We start from the raw sequence: 21,030 nt of genomic DNA on the forward strand, positions 1-21,030 counted from the left end.
CTGCTGTCCCAACTTTCACTTTCTGGTTACCACTTGACGCGTCTTCTCTCCACTCCAAAACGAACTTCTGCAACTTTAGCTTTTCTCTCCCCGAATCCGACTTTTCTCTTCTACAAATACAACTTCTCTGCTCGCAATCTAACTTCCGAATCGCTCCTTCCCCAAATCACTCCTCTTTTATCTCCAATCAGGAGTATCTCATTTGCATACCTCGTGGTCACCCTGTAGGCATATAAAGAAACAGGGCAGCCATTTTTGTTTCTTTCTTCTTCATTATGAACACGAGGTAAGCCACACAAAAACGCGGTCGGTCGTTCTTGTTTCTTTTTTCTTCATTTACACCACAAACCTACTTATTCTTAACATAAAGAAGTTGTCATGTGAATGATTTGCGCATACACAATTGTGAAACAATTGACAAACAGATAGAAATCTGATGACTCCCAAGTATCAATTTTTCAATTTTGATCCCTTAGCAGCCCTTTTTTCTGGATGAAAACTGATTAAAAAGTTTTCCACATGTCTGAATACACTATATACCAAATTTCAAGTCTGTTGATCAAAAATTTGTTGAGTATATAGGTTGTACTCACACACACGTACATTCTCAGTTTTGTAGACATATAGATGATTACCTGCTTTTGAAAGTCTGAAAGTTGTTTTCTGCTACCTCCCTTCATAATGTTGCTATCAAAATTGAAAAATTGAATAAGCCTGAAACAAAATAAAATTTAAACAATAAAATTTACAGCCTCAAATTTCCTGCTTTTTAGTGACCACTTTGTATTAGTTACTGCTTTCTTCAAAAAAAATTAACATGCTAATATTTTTTGTTTTATTAAATTAGAAATATGACAGATTCTCTTGTTGCAAATACAAGACTTTCAAAACTGAAGGTTCCAGGAATAAAATATTACATTTTTTTTTATACAAAGGAGTCGCCACTTATCAAGGCCCGGATGCTATTTGAGGATAAGGGTTAGTGAGTGTATAGTAGTTAATGAGAAAATATCGTAGTAATTGTTAGTAGTGGAAATTTGATAAATTGGATTACTTTCTTATCAAGAACTTGTTTATGTTGGACTTGAAGACGACCATATTGTAGGTAGTTGGAAAGCAGGAAAACGGAATAGAATTCCACAGGCATGCAGTTCTAAGAAAGAAGCTTTGTTTGTGGAATCTATGTTTTGGTTTAGGTACAGATAGAGAGTGAGGGAAATTATTGAGTGACTTCAGCTAGATAAGTATTTTTTGTGAAAGTCAGGCCAGTGGGGAACCATAGATTGGAGCTCAAACGAAAAGAATGATAAAGCAAAGACAGGCTTGCAATGTCTCTTCTATGGGAAGATGCATTAAAATTAACCAGCCACCTCTTTCCCCATTGCACCATATGTTCAAGATCAGAGAAAAGAGAATACACAAGAAAAGAAATCATTAAGGTTGTGTTAGTTTGTAAAGCTAGTTAAGAAAATAAGACAAAATCCTAAATTAGTCTTTATGTTTGCTATATCTACTTCTCCATCTTTCTCTCCCTAGCTATGGGTTAGATAGTATTAACACTTGTGGTGATATTTCATATCATTTATAATGGATTATTGCATTCTTATATTTTATAATTGGTTTTATTATCTTTGAATGTTAATAAACAGACAATGGAGAGGGGAATAGATGCTGTATAGAATAAGAGTGCTGCTGCCACAACTGGGCAGGAGCTGCTAAAAACAGCCTATCCTGCCTTGACAGAGTACAAAATAGGCTTCGTGGCTTAGTGGGCGATGCCCTTTTCTCTTCCCAGCAAGCTCTCTCCCACAGGTGAGACATTGTGAGCTTGTCTTGTTTTATCGTTACTTTCATAGCAAGTGCTCGTCTGAGCTCCAATCTCTGGTCCCCCCTCGCCAATCTTTCATGAAAAACACCTGTCTAGCTGAAACCCCTGCCAAAAATTTTCCCCACTCTTTGTCTGTGCCGAGACTGAAACGTAGATTCCATGAACAAAGCTTCTTTCTTATAGGTGAACGGTGCACGCCTGTTGAGCTTTGTTCCGTTTGCCTGTTTCCCACCTGACTACAACCTGGATGTCTTCAAGTCCAACATGGACAAATTCCTGATGAACCGGACCCTTAAGTAAGACACTTTATCAAATCTCCAATACGAACGTACTGTACATGCAATAACCTTTATCCCCAAGTGCCTTCCGGGCCTTGATAAGTGTGACCACCTTGTAAAAAAGAAAAAAAAAAGTATAAAAGAAAAGAGTGAAAGAGAGAGAGTGAATAAAAGGCAATCAATAATTCCCCTACTATCCAACAACCAGAAGGTTGCATGCACAGCAACCAAAAAGGTGGAACTGCTTGCTTGGAGATTTGCCTCCAACTCCATCCTAGAGCCAACAAACAACTTGCTCCCAAATTTCTCTATGCAGATGGAAGACACTATTGATGATCTGAAAATCACCCCTTTTCATGTCCACAATATCATAAAAAAGGCGTGTGTGCCTGATCTCATCCCTGCTATACTAATTAAGAAGTGCTCAGCTGAGCTAACCCCCATACTTTCCAAACTCTACAAGAAATGCCTTGCTGAATTCTGCTTCCCTAATAGCTGGAAGATTGTCTCTGTGGTATCAGTGTACAAGATTTCTGGTGAAAGGATCGACCCTCTCAATTATCATACCCCTCTTTGCTTAAATCTTTGAGACGCTAATCAATCAACCATTAGTCCAAGCTAATCTTTCTGATAAACAGCACAGATTTAGGAAATGTCGTTCTACTGCAGATATTTCAATAGTCATCTCTGAACGCATATACCATGCAATGGATAATGTGGATGAAGCTAGAGCTGTAGTCCTCGATATATCCAAAGCCTTTGACAAAGTCTGGCATGAAGCACTGCTAATGAAATCAAATCTTACGGTATAATTGGACAATTACTAAATATAATTAGATCCTTCTTAGACAATAGGACCATCCAGGTTATTATTGATGGACATTCATCCAAGCAGCATAACATTAAACAGGGGTCGATCCTTAAACCACTATGATTCCTGATATTCATCAATGACTTCCCCAATAATATTGAGTCCGAGATGGGTATATTTGCTGATGATACAATGTTCTATAACATGCATGAGTGAAGAACATGTACACAAATCCAAGACAACGGCCAAATTGTTAGAAAATGACCTCCAGATTGTAGTTGAATGGGGACGTAAATGGAAGGTAACGTTTAATACTAGTAAGACTAAACTGCTTTCCTTTAACAATTACAGAAGCCTCTCAAACCACCGATATCCATGACAAATAACTCCCTACCTGAGAATTCTTCCTTCAAACTTCTCGGCTTAACATTCACAGGAAATATGAACTAGAACAAATATATTGAGGACATTGCAGAGGCTGCTGCAAGGAAGGTAGGCTCCCTCTATTATGTTAGAAAACTGCTCACACCTGAGAGTATCCTGTACCTTTACAAGGCTACCATTTGCCCATGCATGGAGTATTGTTGCTACATTTGGTCTGGTGAATCTACCACTAGTTTCTTCCTCTTGGATAGGGTCCAAAAAAGGGTCTCCAATCTAATAGGTCCCACTTTGTCAAACTAGCCTAGTTTAGGATGCGAAAACTGGTAAATAAAGTTAAATTTCTCTTAACTTCAACTTGCGATATCTCGTTTATTTTTGAGGTCATTTTGATAAAGTTATGATTTAAATAAAATTTTATCTTTTTGCTTTATAGATATATAATTCTTTTTCTTGTGGCTTTAATAGTTTTTTTTTTCCAGGTTACTTCAAGTTATGTCACTAATTTTGGTGAACGCAGCTTTATTTTTTATACAAAAAAAAATGTTGGTGTTTTTCAAATTTGATGCGCGTGGTATTGTGAATCTCTAGGGATAAAAAAATAGTATTATTTTTAAGAAAAAAGGCCACTTATAAATATGGTCAGCTTAAAAAAGGGTTTTAAGTTGTTTTTCACAAAAAAATCCAATTGAAAACTTCAGTGAAAGAAATATGAAAAAAATTCAATTGAAAAAATTCCAAAAATCGCACCGTTTTGTAGAGAAATATCTCCTCTTTAATAATCTGTTGCTGTCATATTACTACGCTCATAAATCAAGGAGCGTGACTAATAAAAGTGACTGTACCTATACATCCAGATTTAGAACTTAATCCCAAGTGACCGAAGTATCATCGTCATGAAAATCAACTGTCAGTACCCTCGAGCCGCACGGCCTATGAAAACATAAACAAACAACTTGTTTCATTATTAACTATATCAAAGTTTTTAAATGAGTTCGTTTTTGTTTATTGAAAAGTTATGGAAATTTATTGTTTAAAATAATATTTTAGTGCTACAAGTGCGTCAATAAAAGAAATGAAAATTGTTGCGGATCAGGATATAAAATACCCTAACTCGCTACAAGAAAAAATAATGAAACGAATTGAATGAAGGAAACAAAGAACTCAAATGCTGGAATAAAATAAACATGTTAAGAGGGTTAAGCTCAGTAGAGCGTCGCGCACATGTCTGTTTTGATGAACCAAAGGCGAAGGGGAGATAGAGTGACGTTAGAGCACCCGGTCGATTCGTCGACTAAGCAGCTCAAACGTTGGTCCGGACGAAAAAGGGAAGTTAAAGGGTTTTGTTGACTTTTATTGACTTTTATACTGGAGTTAGTGTTCTGGGTGCGCATGTTTGGTGTTCACTTTTAAGGAAGTGACGTCACAGCTCGGGTGTGTGTGTGTGTGTGTGTGCACGTTAGCGTGTGTGTGTGTGTGTGTGTATGTGTATGAATATGAGTGTGTGTATGAAGATGTGTATATGCGTGTGTGTATGTGCGTACATGTGGGTGTGTATATGTGAAAGAAAACATGTTCGAACAAAATTTACAATTTAAAAAATAATGTCAGTTTATTTTCTATATCTTCTTTCAAACTTTCATATGTTCTTTGCTTTATCTTCTTTCGGTTAGATAAACTTCAGCATTGTTAAATCATCTTTTAAAAATTAAACTGGGTGCATTTTAAACAAAAAAACAACATTTTTGGTTGTGTGTGACTGATGGAAAAAATGTTTCATTTTAAAAAATGTGCCTCATTTTTTTTATTTACTTATTTCCTCTTATGTACTGTTGGGCGTTTTTGATATATCTAACATTTTGTTAAATTATTTTTTTTTTTTTATTAAACTGTACAGTTACATTACTTAAAAAAATTTAACAAAATATAGCTAAGTTTTAAGTTACGTGCAACAAGTCCTGTGTAAATAAAATAGTTAATTTCACATAAAAATGTGCATTTTTTTTGTTTATGTTCTATCGGGCGTTTTTGATAAATTTGAAGATTTTGTTAAATTATTTTTTAATTACACTGTACTTAAAAAATAATAACTGAAAATATAATTAAGTTATGTGCACGTGGCGTATAAACGAAAAATTTTTTTTTTGTTTGCTTGTTTATTTAATAATTCCCGAGAAGATACTTCCACAGTCTATTGCCGAAAATGGAGACGCCATTTTTTTTCGCGCACCTGTCGTTAAAATCCGAGGGAGAGATCAGTATTTTAAACTATGGCCGAAGTTAGAAAAAAATAACAAAAAAATTGAACTAGATATTAATTACTTCCGGAAAGAACTATGAAAAAAAGTAAATAAAGAAAGTGGAATAGAACATATATCCATAATTATTTAATTGAAAATGTTTTGATTTAAGTAATGAAAACGGGAATGTTTTTCATGAAACGTATATATATATTTATTATTAAAAACAGAAATAGAAAAAATTATTAAAAACAGAAAATGAAAATGACATATTCATAATTGTCTAAACTGAAAACCAAAACATTTACTGTGTAAAAATTTATCAAAATATAATTGCAAAAACATTTATTGAAAAGTTTGTGTAAGAAAATATAATTTTAATAAAACAATTTTGTAATGAAAGCAAGATTGGATTTTTATAGCTTTTTTTTCCGAACAAATAAATAATTTTAATGAAACATTTTTTTGAATTAAAGCAACTTTAAAGGGTCAACAACAAATTAATTTAAATGAAACCGAAAAATCATTAGTTTAATTTTTTTTATTTATTTATTTCATGCTTCGGTCATAGTTTAAAATACTGATTTCTCCCTCGGATTTTAATGACAGGTGCACGAAAAAAATGGCGTCTCCATTTTCGGCGATAAACTGTAAAAGTACCCCTGAGACCTATATGTTCTAATCAGATGTTTTTGATAAACTTGAACTGAGATATCTCAAGGTTGTGTTTGGTGTCAAAATCAACACCAGTGGAAATAAAGGTCAACTGGAAGCTGCTCTCTCTGACTACTTGAGAAGAAATCCAGTTGATTCATTTCAACCTTCAAAGTAACAAAAAAGTCCCTTAGTGAATCTGCTGAACATTCAGATAACTCCTGTAGTTGTGATGAAGAACCATCTCAGGATATTTTCAATTATGAGCATCAAGGACAATGGGTTGCTGTCTACTATGACACCAACTTTTACATTGGCCAAGTCATTGAAGTTATATCTGCATCCAGCGCTGTAATAAATTTTTTATCGCAAACCAATGGTAAAAAGGAATTTTTTTGATGGCCTTTGTCACATGACATTGCACAGGTAGAGTCAGTATTTGTTTACAGATGGGGTTTTGAGGTAATGCCTGTTTCAAGTGATGGTAGGATTTGGAGTGTTCTTGATATATCTACCATAGCAGAAGTTTATGAAAGAATTCTGAGAGAAAATCAATAAGGAAAGAATTGTAGTAAGACCTCTGCCTATAAAATATCTTACCTATTTCTTTTAAGTTGACAGTTTTTCAATGCTTGAAAAAAAAATGATTTGTGATTTTTTGTATAACAAATTTCTAAATCTTATTGTTGTCGGTCCTTTTTTGGCAAATTTAAATTCCTTAAAGTAAAAATATTTCTGTGGCAAAAAGTTTAGTTATTAGAAACAAGGCAAATATTTTTTGAATTCCTCACCCCAAAATGAGTAAAGTTGCAAAGTTTTAAGCTTCTACCTCCAATGGTTACATTTTTACAGCAATTTCAGTAATGTATACTTTTGACTCATTTTTTTTACCCTTTTTTGCCCTTTTTACCAAATTGTCTGTTCGACTGCTTTTACATGGTCCACAATTGAGTAGTTTCATCAAATTATAATTAAAAGAAAAAATTATCTTGATCTCTAATGTGTTATGAAATTGATATAAACAGTCAAAGTTGCATTTCCGTGTCATCTTTGCACTTTTTTCCTGTTGGTAGTGGGATTTTGCCTAGTGTTTAGGTTGTTTCATCTAGTAATTATTGCTTTCATTAGTATTAATTTTCATTTACCACAAGATGACATTACATTTATAAGAATTTTCACTTGTTAGTAGCTTACATTTTTAGTTATATACTATGAAATTTGGTTTCTGGACTATGATAGCAAATTTTCAACTTTCCGACAAACTTTGAACGATCATAACTTGATGGCTAATTGAGCTACCAAAATAAATTTGATACTTTTGTTTATGGTTTACAAAAATCTATATGACCACATTAATTTTTTTTAGATATAATGAAAATAAAATTTTGGTTTGGGATACTTATTAGCAACACAAAATCGCACCCCTTCACTGTTGAGGTCCCTAAATGTCTGAAAGTTTTCTGCTCTAATAGCTTCTTCCCTAGAATAGCTAGACTTTAGAATTCCCTTCCTGCTACCTGCTTCTCAAACTGTACTGATATGCAGATATTCATAGGTAGTGTAAAACAACATCTTAATCTTTCTTAGGCATGGTCTCAATTAGTAACTCCTTTCATCTAAGTGGCGATATACTTTGTTTGGGGCGAAGATGAGTTAAGAAAAAAAAAAAAAAAAGAGAGATAACTTAGTAAATTACAAATTACTAGTAAGAACAATAAATAAAGATTTGCTAAAAGTATAACTTTATCCTCACACAGAATATTATAGTAACATATATTTTGTATATGTTAATATAATATAACTAGCATGGGTGCTCGGAGTTTCCCGGGTATTTGGAGATTTATGTTGAGCAACAAAAAAAAAAAGTGGTCAATTTTTTTAAACTTTGACCCCTATTATGACCCCTTAACATTTATTGTTTTGGGCTACAAATCAAGTTATTAAGTTAATCCATGTCAATGAACCTATATCTAAAATTTCAAGTGTTTAGACCGAAAATTGTCGGAGGAGTGTGGTAGCGTTCTCAAAGGTCAAATCGTCGAACTTTGACCCCTTAATCACCAAGTTTCTGGCCGAAAACCGATCACATCGATTTTCCCAAATCTCAGTACCCTGTATATCAAATTTCGAGTCTGTAGACTGAAAATTGACAGAGTTATTGCGTAGGGAAATGTACACACACAGACACACAGATACACAGACAGACAGACAAACACTTTCACTTTTATAGATATATATAAATTAACTATATAACTATTATAATAAATATGCAGTAAAAAAAACATGTTAATTCACACAGTGTTAACATAGAAAACAAATGTCAAACATTCAGATGAATAATAAATAACATATAAATATTTATTAAGCTTAACATTATGTTAATTAAATATCATCACCTCTGTTATAAGCATTAATATCATTGCATATATAAAAATGTAAATAAGTAACATGGTAGTTACATTTTAACACGGACCTAACATTGTGTATGGAAATTTCACAAAGAAAAAAAGGAAAGAAATTTGACACGTTTTTTTTTTTCAGTTGAAAAATAAGGCATTTATTACTGGTCGTTTCCACACCAAGCAGTGTCACACATATTTTTCAAGCCAGCAAAAATATGGTCACATTTCTGCTTTTCCCCTTGGATTCAATTAGCAGTTTCTTAGCCTGCAGGTATAATCAGATTCTGTAATTTGTTCCACTATATATGAAAAAAGTTCAAAGGATAATATCTATAAAATTGAATGTGTCTGTGTGTGTGTGTACATTTCCCTACGCAGTAACTCTATCAATTTTCAGTCTACAAACTCGAAATTTGATATACAGGGTACTGAGATTTGGGAAAATCGATGTGATCGGTTTTCGGCCAGAAATGCGGCTGTTAAGGGGTCAAAGTTCAACGATTTGCCCTTTGAGAACTCTACCAAACTCCTCCGACAATTTTGGGTTCAAACACTTGAAATTTTAGATATAGGTTCCTTAGACATGGATCTAACTTAATAACTTGATTTGTAGCCCAAAACAATAAATGTTAAGGAGTCATAATAGGGGTCAAAGTTTAAAAAAATTGACCTCTGCGATCTCTACCAAATTACTCAGACAATTTCTAGTCTAAACATTTGAAATTTGACGTAAAGGGTATTCAGAGATAAGGCAAGCTTTGTAATCGGTTTGGGTCGAAAATTTTTAGTTACCAATATATAAATGTATGTATGTATGTATATTTGCATGTCTGCCTAAAACTTTCGACAGAGGCGTCGGATTTTACCAAGGTCAGTATCGTTTTGAAGTTCGACCTTTTCAGACGACGAATATAAAAAAAATTGGCTAAAAATATTAATATCTTCACCTTCAACTGGGCACTTTTCAACAGGGGAGAAGGTCGCTTTTTTCGCTGATATTTTTGAAAGTCATCTTCTCCTTTCGATTGTCTAACCTTAATTTAATCATAGGTCACTTCCAGTTTTGCAGTGGTCGTAATAGCAAAGACGTACATAGAAAGACCACACACAAAAACGGTTATATTCACTACTACTCCCACCACAATGATAAAATAGAGACTGGCATGATTATTGTTTTTTTCTTGCGCGCCTTTAGAATATGCAGCCCCCAATATCTTAATGATGAAATTTAATACATTACAAATGTTTTAAAAAAACTACAGTACCCATCCTATTTCATTTCTTACGCAAAGAAAAAAGCTACGAAAATACACTATAATATAAACAGACAGGAAAATAAAACAAATACCTCACTATTAAACAGATATCTTTTCATTCCCACCCACACTAAAAATACAAAAATCTATGATACTCTTAATAGACTTGGTTTTCACTTGATACAAACAACTTCCACAACAATAAAACAGACCTTTTTTTTTTTTTTTTTTTTTTTTTTTTTACAAAGGCATCACCACATTATCAAGGCCCAGAGGCCACTCAAGGATAAGGGTTAAAGAGTGTACAGTAGAAATTGGTCAATATAGTAATCATTAGTAATGAAAATTTGGTAAATTTGATAACTTATATGGAACGGCTCATCAAGAACTTATTTACTTTAGACTTGAACACAACCATATTGTAGTCAGCCGGAAAGCAGGAAAACGGAAGACAATTCCACAGGCGTGCAGTTCTAAGAAAGAAGCTTTGTTCATGGAATCTACGTTTAGGTTTAGGCACAGATAAAGAGTGGGGGAAATTATTGATAGTGTTTACAGCTAGACGAGTGTTTCTTGTGAAAGTTTGGCGAGGGGGGACCATAGATTGAAGCTCAGTTGAACACTTTCCATGAAAATAACGATACATCAGAGACAAACTCGCAACATCTCTTCTGTGAGATAGAGGTTGCAAGGAGAAGAAAAGGACATCTCCTACGAGGCTACAAAGTCTATTTTGAACTCTATCAAGGCAGGACAAGTCCTTTCTAGCAGCTCCTGCCTAGATGTGGCAACAGTATTCCATCCTTGGACGTACCTGGCTCTTATATAGATAGAGAATAGCATCAGCAGTGAGATATCTACCGGATCGATAGAAAGATCCCACCATTTTTCCAGCGGCCTTGGCAACAGATTTGATATACGTGTTCCATTTAAGATCAGGAGTAATGGTCAAGCCCAGAAGCTTGTCAAAACTTGAGGCCTCCTGAAGACGAGAGCCATTCATTTCAATTGATGACAAATGTGAATTAGAATGTTGATGATGTAAAGAGAGAAGCTTGGTTTTAGATGCATTAAAAGTAACCAGCCACTCCTTTCCCCATTGTACTACGTGCTCAAGATCAGAGGAGAGAGAATTGGAGAGAACTTGGTCGTTTACTGTATTAGATGTGGTACCATAAATGGTAGTGTCGTCAGCATAAATGTCTACAAATGATGTAAGGATATGATTTGGAAGATCATTAATGTAGATCAGGAAAAGAGTTGGGCCCAGGATGGATCCCTGAGGGACACCGGCATTAATACTGTGAGCTTCTGATTTTTGCCCCTCAACTACTACTCTTATGAACCTATCAGAAAGAAATGATTTAATAATTGAGAAGACTTTTCCAGCTATACCATAGCTAGCGATCTTATGAAGTAAACCTTTATGCCATACCCTATCAAAGGCTTTAGATATGTCAAGAGCAATTGCCCTAGAAAGATTGCCACCGTCGAGAGATTTGCTAATCCTATGCGATATAACTGTAAGGACATCTGCTGTAGATCTAGCAGAACGGAAACCATATTGAGTGTCACTAAGAAGGTTATTTTTGTTGAGATGTTTGATTACTTCTGTATTTAACACAGATTCCAGCAACTTACTCATGACGCACAGGAGACTTATTGGCCTGTACTGAGAGGGGGATGAGCGATCACCTGAATTCTTAAATACAGGGCATACTGATGAGATTTTCCAGGGAGATGGGAAACTATTCTCCTTAAGACAACGTTTAAACAGTTTTGTAAGTATGGGCGCTAGTTCAGGTTGAAGTTTTTTGAGTACTATAATTGGAATACCATCCGGGCCAGTTGCTTTACTCGAATCAAGGTTTTTGATTAGCTTCGCAACATCACGTACAGATATACGTATATCACATAGCGTGTTTTCTGATACAGGAGGAAATATTGGGGGTTGGCGGTCTTGGTCGCAAAGGGTAGAATTAGCTGCAAAGTTCTTGACAAAGAGTTTGGCTTTGTCTGATGCTGACGAGATTACCTCAGGTCCATTGATAATAGTTGGGATGGAGCACACGCTTCTGTTCAGGATTCTGTTTGCTATTTGCCAAAACTGGTGGGAACCCAGCCGCTGCTCAGCTACTTTGGACTTAACAGATTGAGCATACAACTCTCTTGCGTTCCTTATTACTTTCTTACAATGGTTGCTGGCAGTCCTGAAAACGGCTTTAGTTTCCATACATCTATTACGTTTGAAGCAGTGGAAAAAGTGATTTCTGTGCGCAATGGCAGCAGCACATTCTGGAGAGAACCATGGCTGGCTGTTAGGTTTTCGCTGAAACTTTTTAGAGGGTATGAAATGGTCAATACCTACAATTAACCATTCAGTCAGGTCTAATACTATAGAGGACACATCCTTTTTAAACATGGAATGCAGAGGTAGATCAGATATAAATGTACGGAAGCTATCCCAGTCAGCCTTAGTGTATCGATATACTGTACGATGAAGAGGTACGTTTGGGGACTTATTACATATCATTTTTATCTTAATTGATACAACAGAGTGGTCGGAAGATCCAAGAGGCGACAGAACAGAAACTGAACATAGTTCAGGGCAAGTTGTGAGAAAAAGGTCTAGTAGGCTCGCATACTGGCCGTCATTAAAAACTACCAAGCACTCTCCCAAAACCCTCACATCCGACGCCGGTATGTATTCCATCCCATGTAACAATTGTCAACAAGCATACAAAGATGAGACACAGCGTATATTGAAACTAAGACTTTACGAACACAGAAGAGATATAAGGAATGGTAACGCCCTAAATGCACTCTTTTGCCATTGTGCAGAACACGATAATTCATTTAATTTAGATCATGCGAAAATTATAAAATACGTGATAGATAGAGCTAAAAAAATATGTTTAGAGTCAGCACTAATATTAAACACTAATACTATTACGCAAAGAAAGGACTTCTACCATTTAGCCCCTAGTATAGGGAAAATAATAATCAAAGAACAAAATATCAAAACAGATCCTGGTTAACCGTTTTTCCTTAATCCTTAAATAATTCAACAAAATGAATAAGTTTAGAGAAAAAAAAAGTGTACATATTTATTTAACGTATTTTTAAAAGTGTATATATAGATATCGAACAACCCAACCTTCCCATACACACACATAGTTTCCTTCCCGATATAGGTAGGATTCTAACACTGTTTCCTTTTCATTTTCGTATGGTCTATGATCGTTTTCTTTTTTTGCATTTTTCCTTTTAGTATCCTGAAGATGTCCTCTGCAATAGGGACGAAACGTTGATCATTTCATAAATTCATTCGGTTTTTCTATTTTCAAAACAACATAACGTCAACCATCGCTGGTATTTTTATTTTATATATCTTGATTTATTTACTTTTCTGTCCAGGTATATCTTTAGAATCCTGCTCAGGAACCAAATTTCAGTTGCTTTCAGTCTTTTCCTTATGCTGTTGGTTATTTGTCCAACACCCAAAACCGTATAAAAGAACTGACCACATATACGTTCATAATATTTGGAATTTGGTGTTGATTTTAATGTTTCTGTTAGTCGTGATTAATGACAGTTTCTTGAAAGCGACTTGGACTGCAGTTATGCGCCATTGTATATCAATAGTTTCGTCAGATGTCAGATGTGATCCAGTAGCCCAGATATTTTAATTTTACAGCTGGGACACCGCAACAAAACGCGGATTCCATGAACAAAGCTTCTTTCTTAGAACTGCACGCCTGTGGAACTCTGTTCTGTCTGCCTGCTTCCCATCGGACTACAACTTGGATGTCTTCAAGTCCAACGTTAACAAATTCCTAATGAACCACCCCCTTAAGTAAACACTTCATCAAATCTCCACACTAACGTAATGTACTTGCAATAACCCTTATCCCTGAGTGGCTTCCGGACCTTGATAAGTGGTGATCACTGTGTAAAAAAAAAAAAAAAGTTTCCAATATATATATATATATATATATATATATATATCTTTATTCGATTGGAAAAATTTTAGAATAATTATAAAGAAGTGTGTGTAAAGTTTAGAAATCTATATATATAAAATAGTTTATGTTCTTGGTCAGTAATAAAGTGACTTGCTGTCTCTTTATTAATGCAGATTTTTTGTTTAATCTGATTTAATCCTGGGCAATGTAAAGTCTTCAAATATATATATATATATATATATATATATATATATATATATATATATATAGTGGTTGGTGGTTGAGAGTCTGGGCTGGACTGTCCACTTGTATCGACTGAGGTGAGTGTGGTCGGGTAAAGGCCTTCTTCGATCATGCCACTTGCGGTGATAGAGCGTGTCGAGGTTGGATGTCTCCGCTGTTGATCCTCGTAAGTTGGAGTGCCTTCCGTTGGCATGTGTGTAGTTGACTCTCTAGAGTGTGAGTTGGGAGTATTATGATGTACTCGAACCGGCGTGGAAGTGAAAAAGAAGAGAGATTATAACCAAGAAGAGGCTAGCAGACAGGTGGTGGTGGTTGATAGGGTAAGTGGTGTTGTGTGACCGATGCGGAACTATGCTTGGTTAGAGTAATGGTCTCTTAGGGTTCCCCTCTTTGCCCACCAGAGTACCACATTCACTCTGCTAGTTGTTAAGTGATAATTTGGGATAAAGGTTAACATTGGAAGTGACTATGTAAATATTTAAATGGGAAGTAACTACGAAACTAAGGGTAGGATTCTTTCCATGTCGTTACAGAGATGGACCTAATCATACTAATGCACTTGTTGATCTGGACGACTGGAGCACTGAGAATGGGGAAGGGTGCCATTTTCAAGAAACCCAGTGAGGTAATGATCACACAATCCACTCGGTTAGTGACTTTAGTGAGCGACTTAGAACTTTGTTAGAGATTGATCAGAAAGTATCAGGAAAGAAATCGATATGTTTGACGAGGCTAGACAGCATGTAACTAATCTGTATAGGAATGCAGAGGAATATACCCGAATATTAAACCACTTAAAGGATGAGTTGCGGCTGTTACGACACCGGTGGGCCGAGCAACATAATTATCTAAGAAGGTTATAAGAGTTGGGAAGCCGAACAAAGATGGCGGTCATTCCTAAAATAGGCAAGGCACTGGGAGCGCTATTCAGCGTGGTCGCAGAGGAAAACCTAAAATTAATTAAACTCTGAATACAAGAGCTAGAGAAGGGACAGGGAACACTGCTCCAAGTAAATAAGAAGGGACTAAGTATTACGAGGGTGGAGATGGAGAGAAATCGAGAATGCGCTAACGCTATAATTAAGCAATTTCAGGCCTTTCATGAAGAATTAGGGAACGTTTCCAGTAAGGTTGAGAGGGAGTCCTCGAGAGGAGAAGCGTTCCTGCAACAATACTTCCAGTTACTGAATATGCTAAGCAGACTTAGGTAGACAAAAATTTTAGTTATATGGATGGAACATATAAGGGCGCAACTGGACGCCCTGGCCTTAAGACATTTCTTTCCCAGTGTAATTGGCCCTGACCAGTTGCAGGAAGTGCTTGAGGGCATAAAGCGGAAATTACCATCCCACTTACAACTCCCCATAAATCCGGAAAAAAAACTTTGGGAGTATTATAACACCCTAAGGTGTAGTGCGCAATTGGAGAATAAGAAAATATCTGTGTTTGTATCCATACCCTTCTGGGATCGAAAGAGTTGGTACAAACTTTATCAGGTATTGACCTTGCCTGTCCCATGCCCACGGGACACCCCTAGGTTGGAATGGGTTGCCAGATATCAAGTAGAATCAGAATATATAGCCTTCAATGCGGCTAGAGATAAATTTATGTTATTGAGCCAACGGGAAGCTAGGAAATGTTAGACCAGTTGACTAGGGATCTGTTGTTCTGAGAGCCAAATATATGTGATGGAGGATCACGACCTGTGTGTACTGGGACTATTTTAACAGAATAAAAGGATGATAAACCAAGCGTGCAGAGTTGACATCACAAAGTGGAAGTTATTGCCTTAGGCAGTGCGGGTAGTGGAGGGCACATGGATAATATCTGCTCAAAGCAATCTGGAATTATTCAAGGTGTGTGGCGATGTTGCCACTGGCATGATTAAAGTGACCTCCCATTGACCATAGAGGAACTGAGAACTGAGCCTATGGGGAAATATAGGGCTACCTGTGTATTACTAGTCTGAGGAGAAGTATTTAGTGAAAGTGCCTGAATTGGGAACAGTGAACGCCCAACTGAGCAACATCACCAGACTTTGGGACTCAATAATCTGAAAATATTCACCACAGGGCAGACTAGAATTACCAAAAATATTAGAGAAGATGCACAAGGTAAATTTGAGGGAATTGCAGGTCCGGTTAGAAGGCCTGGCGGTCTAAGAGTCAGGGGTCAGCTTCCATAGTTTAATGGTGGTGGAGAATTGGCTTAATATGATAATGCTTCTGAGTGCGATATTGATGCCAATGGTATGGTGTATCAGGAAGACAGTGAGGATGGTTGACAGTAAGAAATGCCTGCACCGATGGCGAGGATGACTCTCGTCAAAATTTATCTGCAGCCGAAATGACCCCACTCTGAGAAGATGCAGTTTCTAATGCAAACCAAGTGGAAAGAGACGCATCGAGTACAAGGATCCTGAAGGGGAACTGACGGTACAATGATAAATAAACTTTTTATAATTTCTTTTATAGATTGAACCAGAGACTGCCCTTAATGAACGTTGATCCAAGTCGAGTTAACAGTCTAAGGTAAGAAAAAAATAGAACAGTAACAATAAAGAAAAAGCGAATGGCTGCTCTGAATAGGTTAATCATATGAGTATTTATGGCGGTAAAGGAAAAAATGAACTGGTAGAACGGACTTAAAAAAAAGGAAAAGAAAAGAAAAAGAATAAAAAGAAGGGATGCTAACCCTAGAAAAACCACGGTCTAAGGAGAGATAGCTGAAAAAAAAAAATTGATAGACTGTTGCATGTTTTTTTTTATTACAGGTACTTGAACTTTTGCTTTTTATGATAGACTAATCTTTGAAAAAAAACTGAGTAGAAGGCGAGTAATCGGCCTAGATTAAAAAATGTAACTTTTGCTTTCCATGATAAACTGTATGGGGAGGTATAATCTTTTCTGCATGTTTATCGCAGTTGCATGTTGCATGAATTGGTTTCTTTTGTAGATAAACTGATGAGGGAAGAATTTAAGAAGATTTGAGACCGGTTACTAAGTGGCTAAGAACGGGAGAGAGGCATATAGACGGGTTACACTCATCCGTTTCCTTGGAAAACTGATGAGCTAAGGGGGCGAATGTGATTGAATCCCTTAGAGGGTATGTAAACATGACGACATTAAAAGGGCAGAAATGGCGTCATTAAAGAGTGAAATTGGCATTGAATTGAAGCTTTTATTATATAACCTCTCCTGAACAGCAGCGGATGACTTGACGGGGTTCTAATATATCAAGTACGAAAAAGAGTTAAAATTTAATGATGACGCAATAACTTGCTGTTCACAAGTTAAGTAAAATTACAAAGACAAAACAAGTTGTGTTTTGTTTTCATCTAAGGCCAGATAATGACTCCTAAGTCGTGTGAACAGATATGAATCATGCAATTCCTTAGGGAATAATCCCTAATTAATATGTTGATTATTTCATTACAAACACACCAATCAATTAACTCACATTTCATCATTTTTCATAATTCTTGGATATGTTACTAATTTCGAACATCCTTTTTTTATAATTATGACCCACATTATGGACTTCCCTTAAAAAAAATAATAACCTTGATATATTGTCTGGACCGATTTTTTTTATTACAAACACACTAATGAATTAACTCACATTTAATCATTTTTCATAATTCTTAGATATGATACTAATTTCGGCAATCATATTTTATAATTTACCAACATTATCGTCCCGCCCTTACAAAAATGATAACTTTGATATATTGTCTGGTCTGATTATTTCATTACAAACACACCAATAAATTAACTCACAATTCATCATTTTTTCATAATTCCTGGATACATTACTAATTTCAACAATCAGTTTCCATAATTTTAACCCACATTATCGCCACCCTTGATAAAATAATAACTTTGATATATAGTCTTGCCTGATTATTTCATTACAAACACATCAATCAACTCACATTTCACCCTTTTCATAATCTTTGGATATGTTCCTCATTTTGGCAATCATTTTTCATAATTTTAACTCAAATTATCGGCCCACATATCTTACTAAAATAATAACTTTGAAATATTGTCTGGGCTGATTATCTAAGTACAAAAAACACCAATGAATTAACTCACATTTCATCATTTTACATATATCTTGGATATGTTATTAATCTCAACTATCATTGTTCATATTTTTAACTCACATTATCGCCCCCTTCTTACTAAAATAATAGTTTTATACATTGTCTGGGCTAATTATTTCATTACAAACACACCAATCAATTAAATTACATTACATAATTTGTTTAATTCTTGGATTTATTACTAATTTCGATAATCATTTTCCATAATTTTGACCCACATTATCGCTCCTCCCACTTACTAAAATAATAACTTTGATATATTGTCTGTGATGATTATTTGATTACAAACACACCAATCAATTAACTCACATTTCATCATTTTTCATAATCCTTGAATATGTTACTAATTTCGACACTCATTTTTCATAATTTTGACCTACATTATCGCCCTTGGTTACTAAAATAATAACGTTGATATATTGCATGGGCTGATTATTTTATTACAAACACACCAATCAATTAACACATATTTCATCATTTTTCATAATTTTTGGATATGTTGCTAATTTTGAAAATGATTTTTTTTATAATATTGGCCCACAATATGCTCCCCACACTTACTAAAATAATAACTTTGATATATTTTATGGGCTGATTATTTCATTACAAACACACCAATCAATTAACTCACAATTCATCATTTTTCATATTTCTTGTTTATGTTACTAATTTCGACAATTATTTCTGATAATTTAAACTCCCATTATTGCCCTCTCCTTATTCAAATAATAACTTTGATATATTGTCTGGACTGATTATTTCATTACAAACACACCAAGCAATTAACTCACATTACATCATTTTCATTTTTCTTGGATTTGTAGCTAATTTCGACAATTATTTTCATAATAACGTTTGTATTTCAACACGTACATAATAGTAAAATACTATCCCTTTTCACTATGTTAAAAATTAGTAAATTGTTAGGCTAAAGTACAAATGAGTAAAAAAATTCTCTTCCCTCCCAATATCAAGAATGGCTTTCTAAAAAAAATAACGTTTTTATTTCAACACGGTCTCTAATCCATGATAGTAAAATACTATCCCCCATCCTTATATTAAGAATTATTACATTGTTAGGTGTAAGTACAGAAGATTTGTAAAAGATTCCCTTCTAAGGCTTTCTAAATAGTAATGTTTTATTTTAGTACGGTATGTACTCCATAATAGTAAAATACTATCCCTCTCCTCATATTAAGAATTAATAAATTAATTGGTAAAAGTACATATGAGTTAAAAAATTCTCTCCTCTTTCTAAATAAAAACGTTTTTATTTTAGCACGGTTTATTCCATGATAGTAAAATACTATCCACCTCCTTATATTAAGAATTATTTAATTGTTCGGTGTAAGTACAGAAGATTTTAAAAAGATCCCCTCCCAATATTAAGAATGGCTTTCTAAATAATAACGTTTGTATTTCAGGACAGTGAGTATTCCATAATAGTAAAATACTGCCTCCTTATTAAGAATTAATAAATTGTTAGGTGAAAGTACAGAAGATTTAAAACAGATCCCCTCCCAATATTCAGAATAATATTCAGAATGGCTTTCTAATAAAAACGTTTTTATTTCAGCACGTGACTATTCCATAATAGTAAAATACTATCGCCCTCTCCATATTAAGAATTAATAAATTGTTAGGTGAAAGTACAGATGAGTTAAAAAATTGTCTCCCTCCCAATATTAAGAATGGCGTTCTAAATAATAATGTTTTTTTTTCCAGCACGGTCTGTATTCAATTCAGTATTACCCCCTCCCCATATTAAGAGTTTTTAAATTCTTAGTATTACTTGATCTATTTATGTTATTTTTGGATTTAAATTTGGAAATAAGTCCCTAACGTGCTCTTTATCCATGTACCTCATTTTTGGAATCAGCAGCTTATCCATGTGATTTTTGGAATATGACATCATATGTCAATGTAGTATATTATAAATATATTATATACATCTTTTTAATAGACGGTAACGACGTCATCACTAGAAGTAAACACATAAGACTATCATCCCCCTACTCGAAAAGGAGGAGATTATGCCTGGGAGAACACGCACGAACCATTAACTCACATTTAGAATGATATTTAAATCTGCAAGTATAAGGCTTTAGAGAAACAAACGTTGATTAACTCATATTATGCCCCCCTTCCCTCCGTACTCGAATAAACAATAGCATATATAATATATATTATTTAATTGGAATTCATTATTAAGATGTGTATTGTTTATTAATTTATTTATTGCATTGTTTCATGACGTTTTGGCATCCTTAGCAATTTCTACCTTCCATAGTTGTTATTATCTCACCACGTTTTGGCCAAGTAAGCCTCTGGCCGGCTTTGAGTAGAATTGAAACCGCTATCTTCAGACAATTCCCACCTGGAACTGTAGAGATTCAATGTCTCTATCCACTGTGTCACAGGCCCCGAAGGGCGATCATGGTTGAATATTTTGGTCTTATAAATCCACGTTTATTTATTATGTGATCTTCCATGGTCGAGTCCGTAATGAATCGTATATATATTATTTAATTGGAGTTCATTATTGAAATGAGTATTATTTATTAATTTATTCGTGTGTGTTTATGTTTGCCAAAAAACTTTCGGCAGACACAACGAACATTGAAAAATTTGGTATCATTTTTAACTTCAAAATCTCGGATGAATATTGTCGAAAAATTGGTTAAAACGGTCAAGTTTAAGTTGGTCAGCTGGCCGGTTTTCTGCATGGGGGGGGGCTCATAAGATTTAGTGGAATTTTAACGTTAATTCTATATAGTTCAATAGATTCTAATGTTATTTATACATATTTGAAAAAATTCTTAGTCATGTCACTGGATGTGACGCCAGCACTCTATCATGGCAAC

General features: G+C 34.8%; 1 protein-coding gene across 2 annotated transcripts in view; it reads left to right on the forward strand.

Annotated features, from left to right (window-relative positions):
- The window catches only part of LOC145296069 (uncharacterized), a 157,213-nt gene that overhangs the window by 29,840 nt on the left and 106,343 nt on the right, over positions 1–21,030 (forward strand). Inside the window, exon 2 of one of the 2 annotated variants that reach the window (XM_080142416.1) lies at positions 16,533–16,589. The exons of the other annotated variant lie outside the window; for it this stretch is intronic. The gene's annotated coding sequence lies outside the window, so the exon portion shown is untranslated. The remainder of the gene's footprint in view (positions 1–16,532; positions 16,590–21,030) is intronic. 2 annotated transcript variants of the gene reach the window in all.

Source organism: Euprymna scolopes, chromosome 1 (genome assembly GCF_053919585.1).
Source record: "Euprymna scolopes isolate OS-2025 chromosome 1, ASM5391958v1, whole genome shotgun sequence".
In the NCBI taxonomy this organism is placed as follows: domain Eukaryota; kingdom Metazoa; phylum Mollusca; class Cephalopoda; order Sepiida; family Sepiolidae; genus Euprymna; species Euprymna scolopes.